Raw genomic sequence first — 20,747 nt, 5'->3', positions numbered from 1 at the left:
CACGTAGCCTGAAAAAGCAGAAGCAAAGGCTCAAGAAAGCAGAAGATGCACTCAAGATCAGATGGGGCAAAGTACTCAATACCGCACACAAGTACGGCAGTAGTCGCCACACAAAGAGCTATCCGAAGCGGAAACTACTACCGGAATTTGACGAAGAGGCCATAAAGCCCCCACAGTCAAAAAATAAGGAAGCCACAAGGTCGGATAGACGACCCTATGATCAATCTCACGCATCAAAGGACGCCACACTCAATATGGCGCGCGATCCGTCCAAGAATTCGCATCAGAAAACTGGCCCAACCAGATCCATCTACAGGCCAAGAAAGCAAGCTCTAGTGAGTGATGCAATGCAAAAAATACCCGAACACCACGGCACGCCTAAATACAGGGGCGCCGCACACCCCCTATGTTTTACCGATGAGGTGCTGGACCATGAATTCCCAGCCGGATTCAAGCCAGTGAACATAGAAGCATACGACGGAACAACAGACCCTGGAGTCTAGATCGAGGACTACATCCTCCACATACACATGGCCATAGGAGACGACCTCCACGCCATAAAATACTAACCCATTAAGCTCAAAGGGCCAGCCCGGCATTGGCTTAAAAGCCTTCCTGAAAACACCATGGGAAGTTGGTAAGCGCTTGAGGATGCTTTCCGAGCAAATTTTCAGGGACCTATGTCGGACCCCCGGATGCAGATGATCTGAGTCATATAACTCAGCAGCCCGGAGAGTCAGCCCGGAAACTCTGGAACAGATTCCTTATAAAAAAGAATCAGATAGTCGACTGTCCGGACGTAGAGGCCCTAGCAGCTTTCAAGCATAGCGTCCGAGACGAATGGCTCGCCAGACACCTCGGCCAAGAAAAGCCGCGAACAATGGCCGAATTAACAAGCCTCATGACCCGCGTTTGTGCAGGAGAGGATAGCTAGTTGGCGAGAAGAAGCACCAGCGACCCGAATACGTCTGAACCCAGAGATGGGAACGGGAAGCCGCGCCGTAACAAAGAACCACGCCGGATAAAGGATAGCAGCACGATGAGCACGGCAGTAAACGCCGGATTCAAAAGCTCTCGGCAAAATCAAAAAAAGCCGCCCCCCAAAGACGATAGGGACGAGCTATCCAACCTCAACAAAATTTTGGACAAAATATGCCAAATCGACAGCACTCCGGGGAGACCTACAAACCATACCCACAAAGATTGTTGGGTCTTTAAGCAGTCCGGCAAGCTCAACGCCGCACACAAGGGGCTCAACACACCAAGCGAAGATGACGATGCACCCCACAAGCAGAACACTGGAGAACAAAAGAAGTTCCCACAGGAAGTCAAGACAGTAAATCTACTTCATGTGACAAAAGGGAAGAGCAGAACGGCACCTACGAAGACACGCGCCGTACAGCCAGCCCCGGAGGAGAAACCCCACTGGTTGTTACAACCAATCACCTTCGATCATCAGGATTACTCCAGAGGAGACCAGAACGCAGGCTGGACTGCCTTGGTCGTAAACCCAATTATTAACGGACTCCAACTTACAAACGCCCTTATGGACGGCGGCAACGACTTGAACCTGTTATATCAGGACACAGTCTGCAAACTAGGGGTAAACCCAGTTATAATCCACCTCGGCAACACTTCCTTTCAAGGGGTAACACCAGGCTCGGATACCCCAAGTATGGGTTCCCTTACGTTAGAAGTCATGTTCGGATCACCCAACAACTTCCGAAGCGAGAAGCTAACATTCCACATCGCCCCATTCGTAAGTCGCTATCAAGCGCTACTAGGACGTGAAGCTTTCGCCCGCTTTAACGCAATACCGCATTACGCATCCCTTACACTCAAAATGCCCGGCCCAAAGGGCATCATTTCATTACAGGGGAACATAAATTGACCCCCAAAGTACGGGCAGGGGTGCGGCCGCCTAGACAGCTACCCACAAATCTAGCCCTACTATCCCAGACACGGTTTGATGAGTCCGGCGCCAACAGCCGCATACATTAATGCAAGGGGCTCCGTGTGCTCACGCCCGGAGACAATACGGCCCTTGCTCCAACTATATTTTATTTATTTCGATTTCTCGCACGCTTATTTTTTACTAAGTTCCTCTCTTTCGCAGATGAACATCGTGCTACGCCCGTCCAGGATACGGCACAACGGAGACAGAGGCGCACACGTGCAACAGGGACCCGTTCAAGGATTCTTTTCAGATTAAGACCCTGCGTAAACCTTTTTTACTGTCTCTTGTTGATAACATCTCCCGGCTTCTCTATAGCTGAGGAGGAGGCTGGCGTCTTGGCATGTGGCCACGCCAGAATTTTTTCACGTACCTGGACACTAGGGGCTTTTTTACCAAGGGCTCTATTTCGGCCCGTCTTCATTAAGACCGAACACCTTAGGGAGTGTTTGGCGTCGCGAGTTTGGCCCTATATGCATCAGCTCCGAATCATGTCTTTGGTCAAATGTTGGGTTTTCCCGGCTCCTGTGTTTTGCTGCCTTGCGTTCCGTTATATCGGCTAACTCGGCACCAGGAGAACTACTGCGATTCTGCCCCGGTTCGGCCAGGTGAGCACCTTAGTAGAGAAAGCCGAAAACTGACTGTCATGATATAGCGAGAGACTGGTGAACCACTCGATGACTTTCAGAATCTCTAGGATTCCTCCGCATTAACGAAGGGCCGCTTCCCGGTCAGGCACACTCGTGCCCCGAATTCAGGCGAGCGCGGTGCCCCTAGGGGCTATTCAGTAGCCCCACTGTCAAACTCCTATGGCTAAGTGAAAGCGATAAAGCATTATAGTCCGGTTGCCTAGTTCGCCGTGCCACCACCTCCTTTGTAGGACCAAGACGTTGGATTAAGTGTGAAAAAGCGCCTTTTTGCGAACACCCCCACATTCTATGCGTGGGGGCTGAAGCCAACGACTGCCATCTTTCAGGTTATATACAAATATATACATTAAACGGCCCCACAGGAGGCATCATAATTCTTGCAAGCACAAGTATAAAAAGCTTGTTTCATAAAAACAAAATTCATTTTACAAATAGTATAAGCTATTCGAACACAACATCCTTCGAGCACTGCGACTCTATTATACAAGCGCCAGGAAGAACTTCCTCAAAATAGTGCTTGGCAGGTACTCGCCTTTCGTCCGAATCCTGGGATGCAACAATACTGGCCTTCATATCTGCCCAGTATGTTTTGACACGGGCAAGAGCCATCTGTGCGCCCACTATGCACGCCGACCTCTTCACTGCATCAGCATGCGGCATCGAACCAAGGAACTGCTGCACCAAGCCAAAATAACTCTTCGGCTCCGGCTTCTCCGGCCACAGACGACTTGCAACGTACTTCATGGCGAGTCCGGATAATCTGTTCAGCTCCGCCCAGGCGGCTAAATAGTCGGATACTGATAGTGGGCATTCTAGATTGTGGTACTGCGACCAAAAAAGCTCTTCCAACTCATGGTCACCTCGGCTGCGGAAGTGTTCGGTCGCGTTCGCCGCACTTGCGGCCAAATCCAGGTAAGTGTTTTCCGCACTCCACTGCCGGTCTAATGGAACATACTTGGGGTCTCCGAACTTCATCCGCAGCATATAAGGCTTTCCAGCCATGATATCTCTGGCCTGACGCAACTCCTCCTTCATCGCTCTCATGGCAGAGCGAGTATCCTTGGCTTCGGATGTGATCTTTTCAAGTTCCTTCCGAGCCGCCCTATCTTCTTGTTCAAGAAATTTACAGCGGTCGGTAGCATCCTTCAATTTTATGGCCATCTTGGCTATTTCCTTCCTGCTCTGGCAGTGAGCAGCCTGTTCAGCTTTTAGCTCTTCAGCCGCTTTAACGGCAGCCGCATCACTTTTCCTTGCTTGCTCCTTGGCTCGGGCAAGTTCCGCCCGAAGATTCTCCACGGCAGCAGCACCATCTACATAAAGAATATATATAAGGCCCGAGCATCAATCTCCTATTACTGGGTGTCTTTTGAACATACCTTGAGCCTCGTCTAGCCGCTTATTTATAAGCGCGATGTCGGCATCTGCCACGTCAAGTTGCCGCTTTAGTTCGGCAGATTCATCAGTCCGGCTAGCCACCGAATGCCTCGCCACCTTCATGGAATAGGCGACATATTATACCTGGGGTTATGATCCTCTGTGCGCCATCACTCGTGACGACACACAGAGTCTCAGGGGCTACTAGTCATACAGGGCACATTTAATATGCGGCTCTACCAAAAGGTACACCTTTTTACGTACCTCAAAGCCTGTTAGTAAACTCCTGGCAGCTCCGTACAATCCGCTTTCTGCGGATGAAATCCTTCCAATCACCATATCCATCAATATGCGGTGTTCTTATGAGATGGACGCCCTACCAAGCAGATCCTTCAACCCCTCCGTCGGCGCGCAAGAGGGTGCCGGACTAGTCTGACGACCTTTTTCAGGGTCCGGACTTTAAAAAAACCTCCGGGACGATACCTCGGGGTCGCCAGCCTCGTGGGACGGTGGAACAAGGGGAGGCATTTCGCTCTCTATCATCTCTGGACGAAGATCCCCAGAAGATGAGCTCTGCTGAGAAGGGTTGAGATCCGAAATGCAAGATGATGTTTCGGTTATTTTCCTCAGGAATAAAACATGAGCGTGATTCATTATGGAACCCCTCCCTTCACTTACGTCTCGGGGGAGAGCGGGTCCCCTTTAGGGGGCGATTAGGCTGGGGCGTTCTCCGGCGCCGAACCCTCTGACAAAGATTTCTTTCCCCGTTTTGAGGTCATCACCTTCGGGTCTTCAGAGGCAGTCCTTTTCTTTCCCTAGACGGGAGAATTTTCGATTCTTCCCTTCCTAACGGCCTCCTTCATGGAGGCGGTAGCTCCTGGGGTCCCCCCTTCGCCTCCCTCCAATGGCGCGACCTCCAGCATCCTGGTCAGCATGGGACTCGGCACGGTCTCGGGCAGGGGGGCTGGGCACCGGATAAGCTTTGCCTTTGCCATCCACTCCTGTTCAAAGGACAACTCTACTAAAGGGTAGATTGGATAAAAATATGGATGGTGCATCCAAATACGGGGCTACTTACTTTAGCATCCTGGCGATTGCAGCTCAGACCCGCGTCCTAGGACAAATCCGGACACCTTGCTTGTGATCCGAAGAACAATTTGTACATCTCCATGGGCTTCGTTCCCATAAAATGTTGTAGGACTCGTGGTCCCTCCGGATTGAACTCCCACAGGCGGAGAGGTCGACGTTTGCAGGGCAGTGTGCGGCTAATCACCATGACTTGCGCCACTACGGTCAAATTGATATCTCTTTGTAGAAGATCTCGAATACGGCCCTGCAGCAAGGGCACGTCTTTGGGCGCCCCCCAAATAAGTCCTTCATTAACCCATGACGCCAGCCGTAGTGGGGGACCCGAGCGAAAAGTAGGTGGTGCCACCCATGTGGTACCCCTAGGGGCTGTGATGTAAAACCAGTCCCGTTGCCATAAGCCGAGCTCCTCTTGAAAAGAGCCTTCGGGCCATGGAGCGTCGTCTATCTTGCTTATTATAGCTCCTCCGCACTCAGCGTGCTGCCCCTCGATCATCTTCGGTTCCACTTTGAAGGTTTTTAGCCACAATCCGAAGTGAGGAGTGATATGGAGGAAGGCCTCGCACACGACAATGAATGATGAGATCTGGAGGATGGACTCCGGAGCTAGGTCATGGAACTCCAGCCCGTAGTAAAACATAAGCCCCCTCACGAAGGGATTGATCGGGAAGCCTAGCCCCCGAAGGAAGTGAGATGCGAATACCACGCTTTCACCAGGCTGGGGAGCGGGAATAGCTTTCCCTTGAGCAGGCAGTCTATGCGAGATTTCGCCGGTTAGATACCTGGCATCTCTCAGCTTTCGTACATCTTCTTCCGTGACGGAGGAAGGCATCCACCGGCCTTGAGGGTCGGAGCCGGACATCTTCGAAGGTCCGAAGCGCCTAAAACTGGAGCTTTGGGTGTTGGAACTCGAGGCGAGGGGCGGATTTGATTGGTTTGAGAAGAAGGGAGCCGGGCCTTGGTTCCTTTATAAAGGAGATGAACACCAAGAGCCCTCCCCGTGACCGTTTGAGACTCGCTTTCAATTAGGGAGTCATACCTAAGTCGCGGTTGGGTTATCCACGCCCGTATTAATGAGAATCCCGAAATAAGGGGACACGATCTCTGCTTTGACAAGACGTGCCAAGGAAATCGCCTCGCTAAACGCGCTGAGGTGGAATAATAAAATGAATAAAAGCCTGGCCGTGGCATGATGTCATGCCGCGGAATACGTCAGCAGATCCGATTAACGCAAATATTAATCTCTCTACGGTGGAATGTGGAACTTATTTTGCAGAGCCGGACACTACCCTGGTGTTCAACATCTTCTATGAAATATTCGGAGGAGGAACCCGCCTTGCAATGCCGAAGACAACTTGCACGTCGGACTCGTCGTCATTGAAGCCTGGTTCAGGGGCTACTGAGGGAGTCCTGTATTAGGGGGTGTCCGGATGGCCGGACTAAGACCTTTGGCCGGACTCCTGGACTATGAAGATACAAGATTGAAGACTCCGTCCCGTGTCCGGATGGGACTTTCCTTGGCGTGGAAGGCAAGCTTGGCGATACGATATGAAGATCTCCTCCCATTGTAACCGACTCTATGTAACCCTAGCCCTCTCCGGTGTCTATATAAACCGGAGAGTTTTAGTCCGTAGGACGAACAACAATCATACCATAGGCTAGCTTCTAGGGTTTAGCCACTCCGATCTCGTGGTAGATCTACTCTTGTACTACCCATATCATCAATATTAATCAAGTAGGAGCAGGGTTTTACCTCTATCGAGAGGGCCCGAACCTGGGTAAAAACATCGTGTCCCTTGTCTCCTGTTACCATCCGCCTAGACGCACAGTTCGGGACCCCCTACCCGAGATCCGCCGGTTTTGACACCGACACCCATATTTTTATCCTTGATGGCAATAATACAATACATGCCTCGCTACCCCTTCTGTCACTGGGTGAGGACACGGCAAGATTGAACCCAAAACTAGGCACCTCTCCCATTGCAAGAAAAACCAATCTAGTTGGCTAAACCAAACCAATAGTTCGAAGAGAAATACAAAGACATCCTAATCATGCATAAAAGATTTCAGAGAAGACACAAATAATATTCATAGATAATCTGATCATAAATCCACAATTCATCAGATCTCAACAAACACACCGCAAAAGAAGATTACATCGAATATATCTCCAATAACGCAGAGGAGAACATTGTATTTAAGGTCAAAGAGAGAGAATAAGCCATCTAGCTACTATCTATGGACTCATAGGTCTATTGTAAACTGCTCACACATCATCGGAAGGGTAACAAGGTTGGTGTAGAGGCCCTCCATGATCGAATGCCCTTCGGCGGAGTGCCGGAAAAGGCCCCAAGATGGGATCTCAAGGGAATAGAAGCTTGTGGCGGCGGAAATATATTTTTGGTGTGCCCTCTGGTGTAGGGGGGATATTTGAGGATTTATAGTGCGAAGATTAGGGTTGGAAGGTCTATGGGGGGCCACAAGCCCTAGGGGCGCGCCCCTACAACTTGTGACCACACCGTAGGGCTTCTGGCCTCCTCTCCAAGTCTCGTGGGTTTCTTCTCGTCCAAGAAAAGTTACCGTAAAGTTTTGTTCCATTTGGACTCCGTTTGATATTCCTTTTCTGTAAAATTCAAAAAAAAGGAAAAAAGGAAATTGGTACTAGGCTCTACGTTAAAAAGTTAGTCCTAAAAATAATATAAAATAGCATATTAATGCATATAAAACATCCAAAACAGATAATATAATAGCAAGGAACAATAAAAAATTATAGATACATTGGAAACGTATCAAGCGTCCCCAAGCTTAATTCTTGCTCGTCCTCTTGTAGGTAAATGATAAAAACAGATTTTTTTGATGTGACATGCTACCTAACATATTTATCAATGCAAATTTCTTTATTTTGGAAAAAATATTCAGATCCATAAGAATCGAAGCAAATGTTTAATGTTGACATAAAAACATGGCCAAAGAAAGTTATCCCTACAAAATCATATAGTCTGGCTATACTCTATCTTCATCACACAAAATATTTCATCATGCACAACCCTCATGACAAGCCAAGAAATTGTTTCATACTTTTAATGTTCTCAAGTTTTTCAACTTTCACGCAATACATGTGCGTGAGCCATGTATATAGCATTATAGGTGGAATAGAATATCGTGGAGGTTGTGAGGAGAAGACCAAAAGGAGAAATTCTCACATGAACTAGGTAAATTAATGGGGTATGGAGATGCCCATCAATTGATGTCGATGCACGTGAGTAGGGATTGCCATGCAACAGATGCACTAGAAGTATAAGTGTATGAAAGCTCAAAAAGAAACTAAGTTGGAGTGCATCCAACTTGCTTGCTCATGAAGACCTAGGGAAATTTGAGTAAGCCCATCATTTAAATATACAATCCAAGTTCTATATTGAAAAATTACCACTAGTATATGAAAGTTTCAAAATAGGAGACTATCTATCATGTAGAACATGGTGCTACTTTGAAGCACAAGTGTGAAAAAACGACAGTAACATTGTCCCTTCTCTCTTTTCTCTCATCATTTTTATGGTTTGGGCTTCTTTCGTCTCTTTTATTTTTAAGTCCGGAGTCTCATCCCAACTTGCGAGGGAATCGTAGCTTCCATCATCCTTTCCTCACACGGGACAATGCTCTAATAATGATAATCACACTTTTATTTACTTACAACTCAAGAATTACAACTCGATACTAGAACAAAATATGACTCTATGTGAATGCCTCCGGCAGTATACCGGGATGTGCAATGATCAAGAGTGACATGTATAAAAAAATATTAATAGTGGCCAAGCCACAAATACTATGCTAACTACATGATCATGCAAAGCAATATGAAAATGATGGTACGTGTCATAATAAAGGAAACGGTGGATGTTGCATGGCAATATATCTTGAAATGGCTATGGAAATGTCATAATAGGTAGGTATGGTGGCTGTTTTGAGGAAGGGTATATGGTGGGTTTAATGCATCGGCGATAGTTGCGCGGTACTAGAGAGGCTAGCAATGGTGGAAGGATGAGAGTGCGTATAATCCATGGACTCAACATTAGTCATAAAGAACTCACATACTTATTGCAAAAACTAATTAGCCATCAAAGCAAAGTACTAATATTCATGCGCCTAGTGGGATAGATTGGTAGGAAAAGACCATCGCTCATCCCCGACCGCCACTCATACGGAAGACAATCTAAAAATAAACCATGCTCCGACTTCATCACATAACGGTTCACCATACGTGCATGCTTCGGGAATCACATACTTTAACACAAGTATTTCTACCAATACACAATTACTCACTAGCATGACTCTAATATCACCATCTTTATATCTCAAAACAAATTTAAGGAATCAAACTTCTCATATTATTCAATGCTCTTTATATGAAAATTGTTATTATGTCCCTCTTGGATGCCCATCATTTAGGACTAAATTCATAACCAAAGCAAATTACCATTTTGTTTAAAGACTCAAAATAATATAAGTGAAGAATGAGAGTTCATCAATTTCTATAAAATAAAACCACCGCCGTGCTTTAAAAAGATATAAGTGAAGCACTAGAGCAACTACCTAGTTCAAAAGATATAAGTGAAGCACATAGAGTATTCTAATAAATTCACGATTAATGTGTGTCCCTCTCAAAAGATGTGTACATCAAGTATGATTGTAGCAAACTAAAAAGAAAAGACTCATATCATACAAGACGCTCCAAGCAAAACACATATCATGTGTTGAATAAAAATATAGCCTCAAGTAAATTTACCAATGGATTGAAGACAAAAGAGGGGATGTCATCCGGGGCATCCCCAAGCTTAGATGTTTGGTTGTCCTTAAATATTACCTTGGGGTTCCTTGGGCATCCCCAAGCTTAGGCTCTTGCCACTCCTTATTCCGTGGTCCATCAAAACTTTACCCAAAACTTGAAAATTTCACAACACAAAACTCAACAGAAAACTCGTAAGATCCGTTAATATAATACAATAAATCACCACTTTAGGTACTATTATGAACTCATTCTAAATTTATATTGGTGTTATATCTATTGTATTCCAACTTTTCCATGGTGCATACGCTCAGATAGTACCCATAGATTCATCAAAATAAGCAAACAACACATAAAAACAGAATCTATCAAAAACAGAACAATATGTAGTAATCTGGATATTTCGTATACTTCTGTAACTCCAAAAATTCTGAAAAATTAGGACAACCACTACTGGAATCTGGCACTTTGCCATCTGCCATGGCAGATGGCAAAGGCATGGTCGGCGGATGGCAAAGGCTTTGCCATCTGCCAGCAGATGGCAAACAGTTTGTCTGAAACCCTGCCGGTAAAGGCTTCTTTGCCGTCTACTGGCTGATGGCAAAGAGCCTGTGCCTTTGCCATCAGCTGGCAGATGGCAAAGCCTCTTAACGGGGTTAGCCCCGTTAGAAGGCTAACGGCATACTTTGCCATCTGCCAGCAGATGGCAAAGGTTGTAGGCTCTTTGCCGTCTGCCAGCAGATGGCAAAGCATGCAGCCTTTGCCATCTGCTGGCAGATGGCAAAGAGCCCAAATAGGCCAGCCCAAATTTAACATGTAGATGACACGTGGCCTCTTTGCCATCTGCCAGCTGATGGCAAAGCTCTTTGCCATCCGCCAGCAGATGGCAAAGTGACTATATTGCCCCATTTAATTTTGATTTTTCTTATATCAGTTCCTTTTCACAAAAAATCAAACACAAATATATTTATATGAACAATATAGCATATTCAACACATAATACCAATAGTCATGAACACATATATATCCAACACATGTTACCAATAGTAACAAGTTTCATCCGTACATATACATAGTTTCATCAATATTACACAGTTTCATCCATAGGTAGCAAGTTTAAGGTCAAAACAAAAACTAAATACAAGCACTCCATCAACCCAAGCTTCCGTGATCTTAAGAAAATATGTAAAATGGGAAAGAAGAAAGTTAGAAGAAGATGACTAGAAGAAGAAGATTATTATGATGCAGAAATATGCATGGATTGTCAAAACTTGCATTATACTACTATCACTAGTACAACAAAGCTGCAGGTTGGCATAGTTCATCTCCATTTTCACCTGGCTGATTTTATTTTTATCAGAGAGGCTTGATTTAGCCTGTTTGGAGTCGTTGTTGGACTTGCTATTTCTGAGCTTGTCAAGTGCTTGCAACAATGATGAGCCAAGGATCACTTGCAGTTTCCCCTCGTCCATTGTGTTCAGATTGGTAATGTTCAGATCAAGTGTAATCTTCTCTGTAGGCGCACCACTGTCAGACTGCACATCTTGTTTGCTGATTACCTCAGCCAAATTTGAGCAGTTTTGCTTTTTCACATCTACATCACACGATTTCTCTGTCTGTATGTTGGCAGCAACAGGACACGGTGCAATGCTACCATCCTCTGCCAGCTCACTTTCTGCAGATGCCGGTTCATTTAGGTCAATGATGAACTTGTTACCATCAGTTTCGACAGGGCTATGATTCCTTTCAATTATGGCAGCAGGGCTTTGATTCCTTTCAACTATGGAAGCAGGGCTTTGATTCCTTTCAAGTATGGCAGCAGGGCTATGATTCATTCCAACTACGGAAGCGGAGCTTTGATTCCTTTCAATTATGTCAGCAGGGCTATGATTCATTTCAACTATGGAAGCAGAGCTTTGATTCCTTTCAACTATAGAAGCAGGGCTTTGATTCCTTTCAGTAATGGCATTCCCCTAGAGGACATTTCCAGAATTACCAGTAGTTATATTTTCTTTGAGTGAAGGGCGCACTTCAACTATGGCATTCCCTTGGAGGTCAGAAGTACCAGTGGTGTTATTTTCTCCAAAAGAAGGGCGCACAAGCTTTCTTCTCTTCTTTTTGTCACTAACCTCCTGTCCTACATCTGTATCTGGCCCAGCCGCTTTGCTGCGCCTCTTGAAGTTAAAGAAGGGAGGATCTGCGCATTCTTCTCCTTCTAGTCCGCTTGGCAGCTTTAGCTCTGCAGGAGGATACGGCATGTCCATGTCCTGTTCACGGACCAGCTATTTACAAACATCTTCTCTAGGACTTATACTCTTGTTGCTCCACTGTTTTGTTCTCTGAGAAAGTAAATAGAGCAGTTGGTTCATTGAAGGTCCTGTAATTTCTTGGGGAGGTAGTTGTGGCTTCACTGACAAGCGAGAAAACACATGCTTTTGTGGACGCTGTCTAGGAATTGCCATGTTGCTTTCATCTCCAACATCATGATCAGTATATGGTCGATTTGAAATGTAGGCTAATGTTTCATGTCCAGAACCTGATGAGACTGAACCATCCTGATTAAAATCACGTCTCTGCTGTTCTTTTTCCAAGTCCTTAGGGCGATCATTGATTGGTATGTAGCCAGTAAAGCTTTCTTTATGTTGAATGATTGCTGATACTTCAGGAGCATCAGGGTAAGCCGGAATACCTAGGTGAGTTGATTCTGGAGGTGTAACAGATTTTCCTCTGTTTAAATGCAGTTGCTCAGATGCATACATCGCTCTACATTGGTCACAGTTAATGTCGTAATCATCCTTCCTGTGAGCATTGTGTTGCGGACTTGCTAGAGATGAATCATGAATGATGGGAAATACGGAGTTGAGATCAAACAGCTTCTTTCAGCACCAGTTGGAACTGGAGGTAAATACCGAGAACATGACAAGCTACTGCCTCCATATGACTGCTTTACTGACAACCTAACTCCATCAGTTGGACCTTGTGTCATGCACCCAGAAGACAAGCTATTGTGCGGATAATCATCAGATGATGGGTACGACTGATTTGCCACAAACTGATCTTGGTGGTATATAGCTGTCTGAGAGTAAGGAGCAGACACCTGAGTTGAAGTGCCACCTATTGCTGAAACATCTCGGAGATGTTCTTGACTATAATAAGGTAGTTTTATTTGGTTGCTGTGGATGGGAGCAGTCTGGACTCCAAAAGGTTTAGTTACCAAGGGCATCGACACACTTGGCTGTGTCTCAAAAGTGGGTGGTACAATTAGATGCATGCTTGTAGAAGCAGATCAGTTTGTTCGACGGTTGAGATCTTTGGGGTACTCGAGGGTATCAAAGTGTGGGAACGATCAGCAGAAAATGGAGGACTATTTGGAGTCAAGCTCCTTTTGTCTGGTCTCCTTCTGCTTGAGTGCTCCTTTTCCAGATTAGCACTTGTTGAATAATTGCAAATAGGGTGCTCTACCCTCTTTTTGTCAAATAAGCCATATAGATGGACGACCTGCAAATGGAAGAACCACCAAATTATATAACCTTGCAAACAGAAGGTCCACAAACTCGAAGTATCAAGTTTTTTTTAGCAAACCTGCTGGTAGGAAAGGTCGAAGTAGAACTTCTTTGAGATATAGTAGTTCTCTTCAATGGCAGGAAAAAAAATCATCCTCAGTGAGCGGTCTGCACTTCCAAACAATATTGAAGCAAACCTAGGGGAAACAACAGCTCAAAACCAAATTAAGAGTTATTATCGTTAATCAATAAGTGGCACTCAGTAATACAAGGAAAGCAACATCTCGTCACAACTAAATCTTAGACAGTTCACCATAACCTTTTACACCATGTTCCTCATTAAAGTGGCTAGTAGTAGATGAATGATGATTTTCAACAATATTTCAGAATACATAATCCCACCAACTATTAAATACAGTCGTAAATGAGCCTTTAGAATCTTTATGTGAACCAAAGAAAAGAACAATTGCAATTTACAGATCATTCAACTAATACTTTCTCGAGTTCTCTGAACCTAACAGAACCATATTATGATCATCAACAGTCAACAAACATGGCACTGGAAATTGCAGTTCATAGATCATTCAATCACTACCTTTTGGGGTTTTCTAAGCCCAAGGGTTTAACAGTAGCATATTATACTGGATTAATAACCAAGAGGCAAACAAGGGTCATTGCAATTCCCACTTCAGAGATGATTCAATCACTAGCTACTCGTGTTCCCCATGCCCAAGGGTGTAGCATAACAGAACCATAATAGTAATTATTATGAATAATCAAGAGGCGTATGGCAAGCGCGGATTACCTTTGCGGGGTACGTGCCGCCAGTGGTCCGGAATGCGGTCCTGCTAATATCCATGCCGCCATCCGAGGCGGCCTCGAAGACACCGTAAAGCTTACAGAATGTGTAGTCAAAGAGGAACAGGGGCATCCCCTGCTTGACATTGGCCACAAAGGGCACGTACTCTGGCGGTAGCCCGAAGACTCCCGTGTTGAAGCAGTGATCCCTTGTCTCGCTGTTGGACATGAAGATGGCGCCCGCCATGTCGGCCGCGTCCTCCCAGAACGAACACCTGGGGCCCTGGAACCTCATCCTGCACTGCACAGGAGAAATCCGTTAGATCAGAGATAAATAAACCTTGAAACGAAATGATGCGTTTGATTAGAGAAACAACAGTGCCAGATTCAATAGAGCGCACATTTGATTCCAAATGAGGCGGGAAGTGAGCTAATAGGGAGAGGAAACCCCCAAAAGAAAGGCAAAAAGGCAGAGGTTGTGGTCCATGGGAAGGACGCATCTCATCTCAGTCTGGCATTTTTTTGCGGTATAATAAAGATAAAAAGAACAAGCGAAAAAGAAAGCAGCCAAGAACTGGTGGTGGCGTAGTCTTGAAAAAGATGGCGGATTTGATATAATTCGTCGACGGCAATTCTTAGGCGAAATCACGTTTGTTATTTTCAGGTTGCTATCACCCCCGGCCTCCCGCCCGCGCATGAAAATACAGATCGAAATCGAAAAAAAGGGCCTAAAATTATCCTGGAGGCGGCCGCGCGTGGATCCAAATTTGACTGGCCGGCGGAACCGGGCGGCGAAAAACTAGCGCTGCAGCCCTATCTTGTTCTTCGAAAAAGCAAACACACAGAGCACGGCCGACCGGAGGCCGGCACGGCAGGATGAACTAGTAGTACGGTAGCAGCAGGGGAAAGAACATACGTGCGTGCACCGGCGGTTTGTGGTGCACCGGCGGCGGCGGCGGCGGGGCGCTTGCTTGTCGATTCTAGGGGCTCGCGACGCAGCAGGGCGGGCCGTTGGAGGAGTAGCAGCAGGGCAGCGGCGGGGCTCCTAGGGCGCAGAAGGAGGAGGAGGAGGTGGGAGGGAGCGGCGGCGGGTGAGGAAGGAAGGAGCGAGGGGCGTGGGGCTGTGGATTGGGGCTAGGGTGAGGAAGGAAGGAGCGAGCGACGGCGGATGTTGTTTTTTACCTGGATGGGTAGGGAGAGAGGGAGGGGATAACCCCACAGTTTTTTTACCTAGAAAAAAATAAACCCATCTCTTTGCCATCTGCCAGAAGATGGTAAAGACGTGGGGCTGGTACGCCATTACACTCGTGACGGCCACAGGATTTGCCAACGTCTTTGCCATCTGCTGGCAGATGACAAAGATTATTTGCCATCCACTAGCAAATGGCAAAGAATTGGCTGATGGCAACCTTGTTCTTTGTCGTCTGTCAGTTCTTTGCCATCTGTTTTTTATAAGCAGATGACAAAGATGTTCTTTGCCATCAGCTGGCATATGGCAAAGAGCTGGCTGATGGAAAATTCCTTGTTTCCAGTAGTGAACCTGGGCAATTTGTATATAAATCTTGTGTATAAGAATCCGAATTCTATCATGGTTCTGTGAATTTCTAAAATTCTGGCAATGAGCACAAAAGTTTCTATTTTTTAGCAAGATCAAATCAACTATCACCATAGACCATCCCAAAGGTCTTACTTGACTCAAACACTAATTAAAACACCAAAACACAATTAATATAGAGGTAATAATGTGTATTATTGAAAAACAGAACCAAAAACAAAAAACTTAAAATATAATTGGGTTGCCTCCCAACAAGCGCTATTGTTTAACGTCCCTAGCTAGGCATAAAACAAAGATCTAAGTATTATCATCTTTGGTATGCAATCCATAAGTGGCCCTCATAGTAGATTGATTTGGCAACTTAATTCTCTTTCTTGGAAAGGGTTCCATGCCTTTCCGTAATAGAAATTGAAATCTAATGTTTCCTTATTTCATATTAATAATAGCACCAATCGTTCTAAGGAAAGGTCTACCAAGAATAATAGGGCATGTAGGATTGCAATCTATATCAAACACAATAAAATCTACGGGCACATAATTCCTATTTGCAATAGTAAGAATATTATTACTCCGTCCCATAGGTTTCTTAATAGTGGATTCCGCTAGATGCAAATTCAAAGAACAATCATCAAATTTAAGAAACCTAGCACATCACATAAAGTTTTTGGAACAGTGGAGACGCTAGCACCCAAATCACACAAAGTATTGCACTCATAATCTTTAATTTTAATCTTAATAGTAGGTTCCCTCTCATCATAAAGCTTTCTGGGGATATGTTGGGGATTTAACTATTGGTATGACCTGCCCAGGAGGGGCCGAGTTATACCTACAGTGACTCTTCGTATGAAGCCCATAAGACATTGAAGATGCCAGTTTAGTTAAGGGCCCAAGGCCCAAAGGCGGCTTACGACCTGTAGAGATAGACCGCCATATATGTAAGACTTGTATTATAAGGCATGTAAGGTAGTCACCGAGCCGGACACGTTGTCTATGAGCCTGCCGGGACTCCGTGAGCCACTGGGCGTCGACCTATGTATATAAAGGGACAACCCGGCGACGGTTCAAGACAAGGGACAACAGATCGAAAGCTAGGTCAAGTGGATTCACTCCCTGGTAATCGAGACATAAGTAATACCACCCAAAATTGGATCGTAGGCTTTTACCTTCACCGCAAGGGGCCGAACTAGTATAAACTCCCGTGTCCTTTGTCCCGTTTAACCCCTTTGAGATAGCTAGTTGCGATGGCGCCATGACTAAGTCCTTCTGCTAGGACATCTGCCGTGACCTTTCCGTGACAGTTGGCGCCCACCATGGGGCCAGCGCACGGTGGATTTGAGTTCTTAAAGGGCAGCTTTGAAGGGCTCAAGGGATACACTGCGGGCCGGATGACCAAGAGTCCTCGCGGCATGCTCTACATCTGTCACGCCTAATATGCGATACTATCCTAAAGAGACTCGAAGGTCCCACCAAGGATAGAACCGCATATTGAAACGCTTTTTGCAAGGTGGATATCATTACATCAACATTACATAATAGATGGGGATACATACAAGGGGCATACAATGCTACATGAATACAACATCACAATACATAAGATCATCATCCGACTACGGATGAAACACAAACAGAAACTCAAACGACATCCACCCTGCTAGCCCAGGCTGCCGACCTGGAACCTATCCCCTGATCGAAGAAGCAGAAGAAGAACTCAACACAAAGCAAGCATCGCTCTCGCGTCATGATCATCGCATAACCTGTACCTGCAACTGTTGTTGTAGTAATCTGTGAGCCACGAGGACTCAGCAATCCCATTACCATGTGTATCAAGACTAGCAAAGCTTAAAGGGAAAGGAACGGGTAAAGTGGTGAGGTTGCAGTAGCGACTAAGCATGATGAGGTGGCTAACATACGCAAATGAGAGCGAGAAGAGAGCAAATGGAACGGTCGTGGAGCTAGCAATGATCAAGAAGTGATCCTGAACTCCTACTTACGTCAAACATAACACAAAACCGTGTTCACTTCCCGGACTCCGCCGAAAAGAGACCATCACAGCTACACACATGGTTGATGCGTTTTAATTCAGATCTGGTGTCAAGTTATCTACAACCGGACATTAACAAATTCCCATCAGTCTATAACCGCAGGCACGGCTTTCGAAAGTTTAAACCCTGCAGGGGTGTCCCAACTTAGCCCATGATAAGCTCTCGCGATCAACGAAGGATATACCTTCTACCAGGAAGACCCGATCAGACTCGGAATCCGGTTTACAAGACATTTCGACAATGGTAAAACAAGACCAGCAAGACCACCCAATGCGCCGACAATCCCGATAGGAGCTGCACATATCTCGTTCTCAGGGCAACACCGAATGAGTCAGGCTACGAGTAAAACCAGACTTCGAGTTTCCCCGAGGTGGCCCCACAGGCAGCTCGGTTCGGACCAACACTTAGACAAGCACTGGCCTGGGGGGGCTAATATAAAGATGACCCTCGGGTTGGCCGACCCAAGGGAAAGGTATAGGTGGTGGTGAGGCCAATGGTAAAACCAAGGTTGGGCCTTGTTGGAGGAGTTTTATTCAAAGCAAACTGTCAAGGGGGTCCCATAAATCACCCAACCGCATAAGGAACGCAAAATCCGGGAACATAACACCGGTATGACGGAAACTAAGGCGGCAAGAGTGGAACAAAACACCAGGCATAAGGCCGAGTCTTCCACCCTTTACCAAGTATATAGATGCATTAATTAAAATAAGAGATATTGTGATATCCCAACATAATCCTATCCACCATGGAGCAATCTTCAACTTCACCTACAACTAACAACGCTATAAGAGGGGCTGAGCAAAGCGGTAACATAGCCAAGCAACAGTTTGCTAGGAAGGGTGAAAAAGGTTAGGGGCTGACATGGGAATTTGGGAGGCTTGAGGAACAGGTGATAGGAAGCGCAACATAGCGATAGAACGAAACAACTAGCATAGCAATGATAGTAATGAGATCCAAGGTGACTGTCATCTTGCCTGAAATCCCGCTAGGAAGAAGAACAAGTCCATGAAGAAGACGAACGGGCGTAGTCGAACGAATCCTCACAATCGCAACGTTACCGGCAACTATCAAGAAGAGGAACAACTGGAAAGAAGCAAACAAGATAGTAAACACACAACACATAAACATGGCATGATGCACAAACAAGCATGATGCATGACCGGTTTAAATACTCATGGCATGGCAAAGTGCGACAAACAACACTACAATTAAATGGAGCTCGATATGCAATGAGTTGCATATTGAAGAAACACCACATTCGAGTTACTTAGTTTGCTCTCGTTTAGGTACACAACAATATTGAATGTTGTTAAACATGGCAAGGGTGAAGCATATAAAAACTACCTATCTAGGCAAGTTTAAATGAGGCCGAAACAACAAACAACAATTCCGAAAAAATCCCCATATCCAAATTATGAATTTGGTACTGTTCTGCCCTAAAACATATTTTATTCTTGTTAAACAGGAAACTAAAGTGCACCATGTTAAACTAGGCATTTTCCATCCCATTTACATATAAAGTTTATTTAAAACCGAGCTACGGTTATTTAGTTATGAAATAAAGCATTTTAGCATATTATCTAAGCAAAAATTAAACAAACAGCATTTTAAGCATTTTAACATGGGATGAAAATGGCATATTATGAAACTAGATGAAAATCTAAGCACTTTACATATATAATTTGTTTTAAACTGATGCATGGTTAAATAAATATTACATGCATGAACATGAGGGGGTTTTCTGTAAAACAGGTAATCTCCTGGAAAATCCTAAATTCGCAGATCTGGAAAAAAACAGAAGCGGGCCGAAACTAGCTGGCCCGATAGTGTACAGGGGGAACTGGAGGGGGCTGCTCACCCATAGGCCAGGCCCAGTTGGTGGAGAGGCCAAGGCAGGCCTGCAGGGACACGTTTGGAGGCAACGACGGAGTCAACGGGCGCTGCGGGACTTGGCGCTGGTCATCCCTCCTCGCATGCAGAAGCAGGGGAACCGCACGACGAAGAGGCAGCAGGCGGCGTGGCGCGAGGAGACCGGGCGGAGCTCGTCATGGATACCGAGAGGAAACAGATCCGGCGACGAGGCTGGTCAGAGGCTCTGGTGGCCGGAGGAAGCGGGCGCGCTCCGGTGCTCGTGCAGAGGAGGCAGAGGAACTTGGCGCGGCGGCTCGAGGCGATGTAGGCACGGCGGCGGCAAGTCTTGGCGAGGGCGCGACAGCGGCGGAGCTCGGGCCCTGAGATGCTGGCGAAGTGGCCGTCCGGGCGAGAAGACGAGCGCATGGTCGAGCGCTGTTGCGGGGTGCTTGTCTTCCGTGCGGCTCGGGCGTGAGGGGGTCAGGAGGTCGAGGAAGCAGGGTCGCGTCAGGGTGGCCTGAAGGTCGAGGTCGCCGTCGGGATCGGGCATCCATGGCAGTTTCCTGTACACAGAGAGTCAAGAGGGAGTTGAGCAGGGACGTGGAGAAGAAAAGAAGGAAGGAGGATAAGGGCAGCGCGCGAGGGACTGATCTGGTGGTTGCCGGCGGCGGCGCTGGTCGTCGGATGGCGAGGCGAGGAGGGGTCCAGGGACGAGGCAGAGGAGGCTGCAGGCGCTGTGGTTGGTGGATCGAGAGGAGTGGATGGTTGGATCGGTGGCAAAATCGAGGAGGGGAAGGTGGTGGCTGCTGATTTGGAGCGGGGGAGATCCCGAGGAAGAGGGGAGTTGGTCGGGTGGCAGCGGATGGAAAGGAATGGATGGAACAACTCCCCTAGATTTTAGGGTTGCTCTATTTATATAGTAAGTAGGCTAGGTTTTGGGGATATTTGATCCCTCCGATTTTTAATCGGACGATCGAGAAAAATAGGCTAGGGCGTCCAAATAAGAAAACGGGGATGTTTTCTAGATGTTTGGGGATGATCTGAACTCAACGGTAATGACTGAGCGGGTCGGGTTCCGGGCAGGTTTCGGACGCGCGCGAGGGGGGATCGGCGGATGTGCAGAGAGGTTAGGTGGTTTGACAAGAGGGAAA

At 46.4% G+C, this 20,747-nt stretch overlaps 1 pseudogene; it reads right to left on the bottom strand.

The window, feature by feature from the left end:
• Nucleotides 1–11,000: 11,000 nt before the first annotated feature.
• On the bottom strand, nucleotides 11,001–15,309 carry LOC119364568 (annotated as a pseudogene).
• Between the last annotated feature and the right edge of the window lie 5,438 nt (nucleotides 15,310–20,747).

This window comes from Triticum dicoccoides, chromosome 2B (genome assembly GCF_002162155.2).
Source record: "Triticum dicoccoides isolate Atlit2015 ecotype Zavitan chromosome 2B, WEW_v2.0, whole genome shotgun sequence".
In the NCBI taxonomy this organism is placed as follows: Eukaryota; Viridiplantae; Streptophyta; class Magnoliopsida; order Poales; family Poaceae; genus Triticum; species Triticum dicoccoides.
The sequence above is the reverse complement of the archived record's forward strand: the minus strand, read 5'-3'. Positions and strand labels throughout refer to the sequence as shown.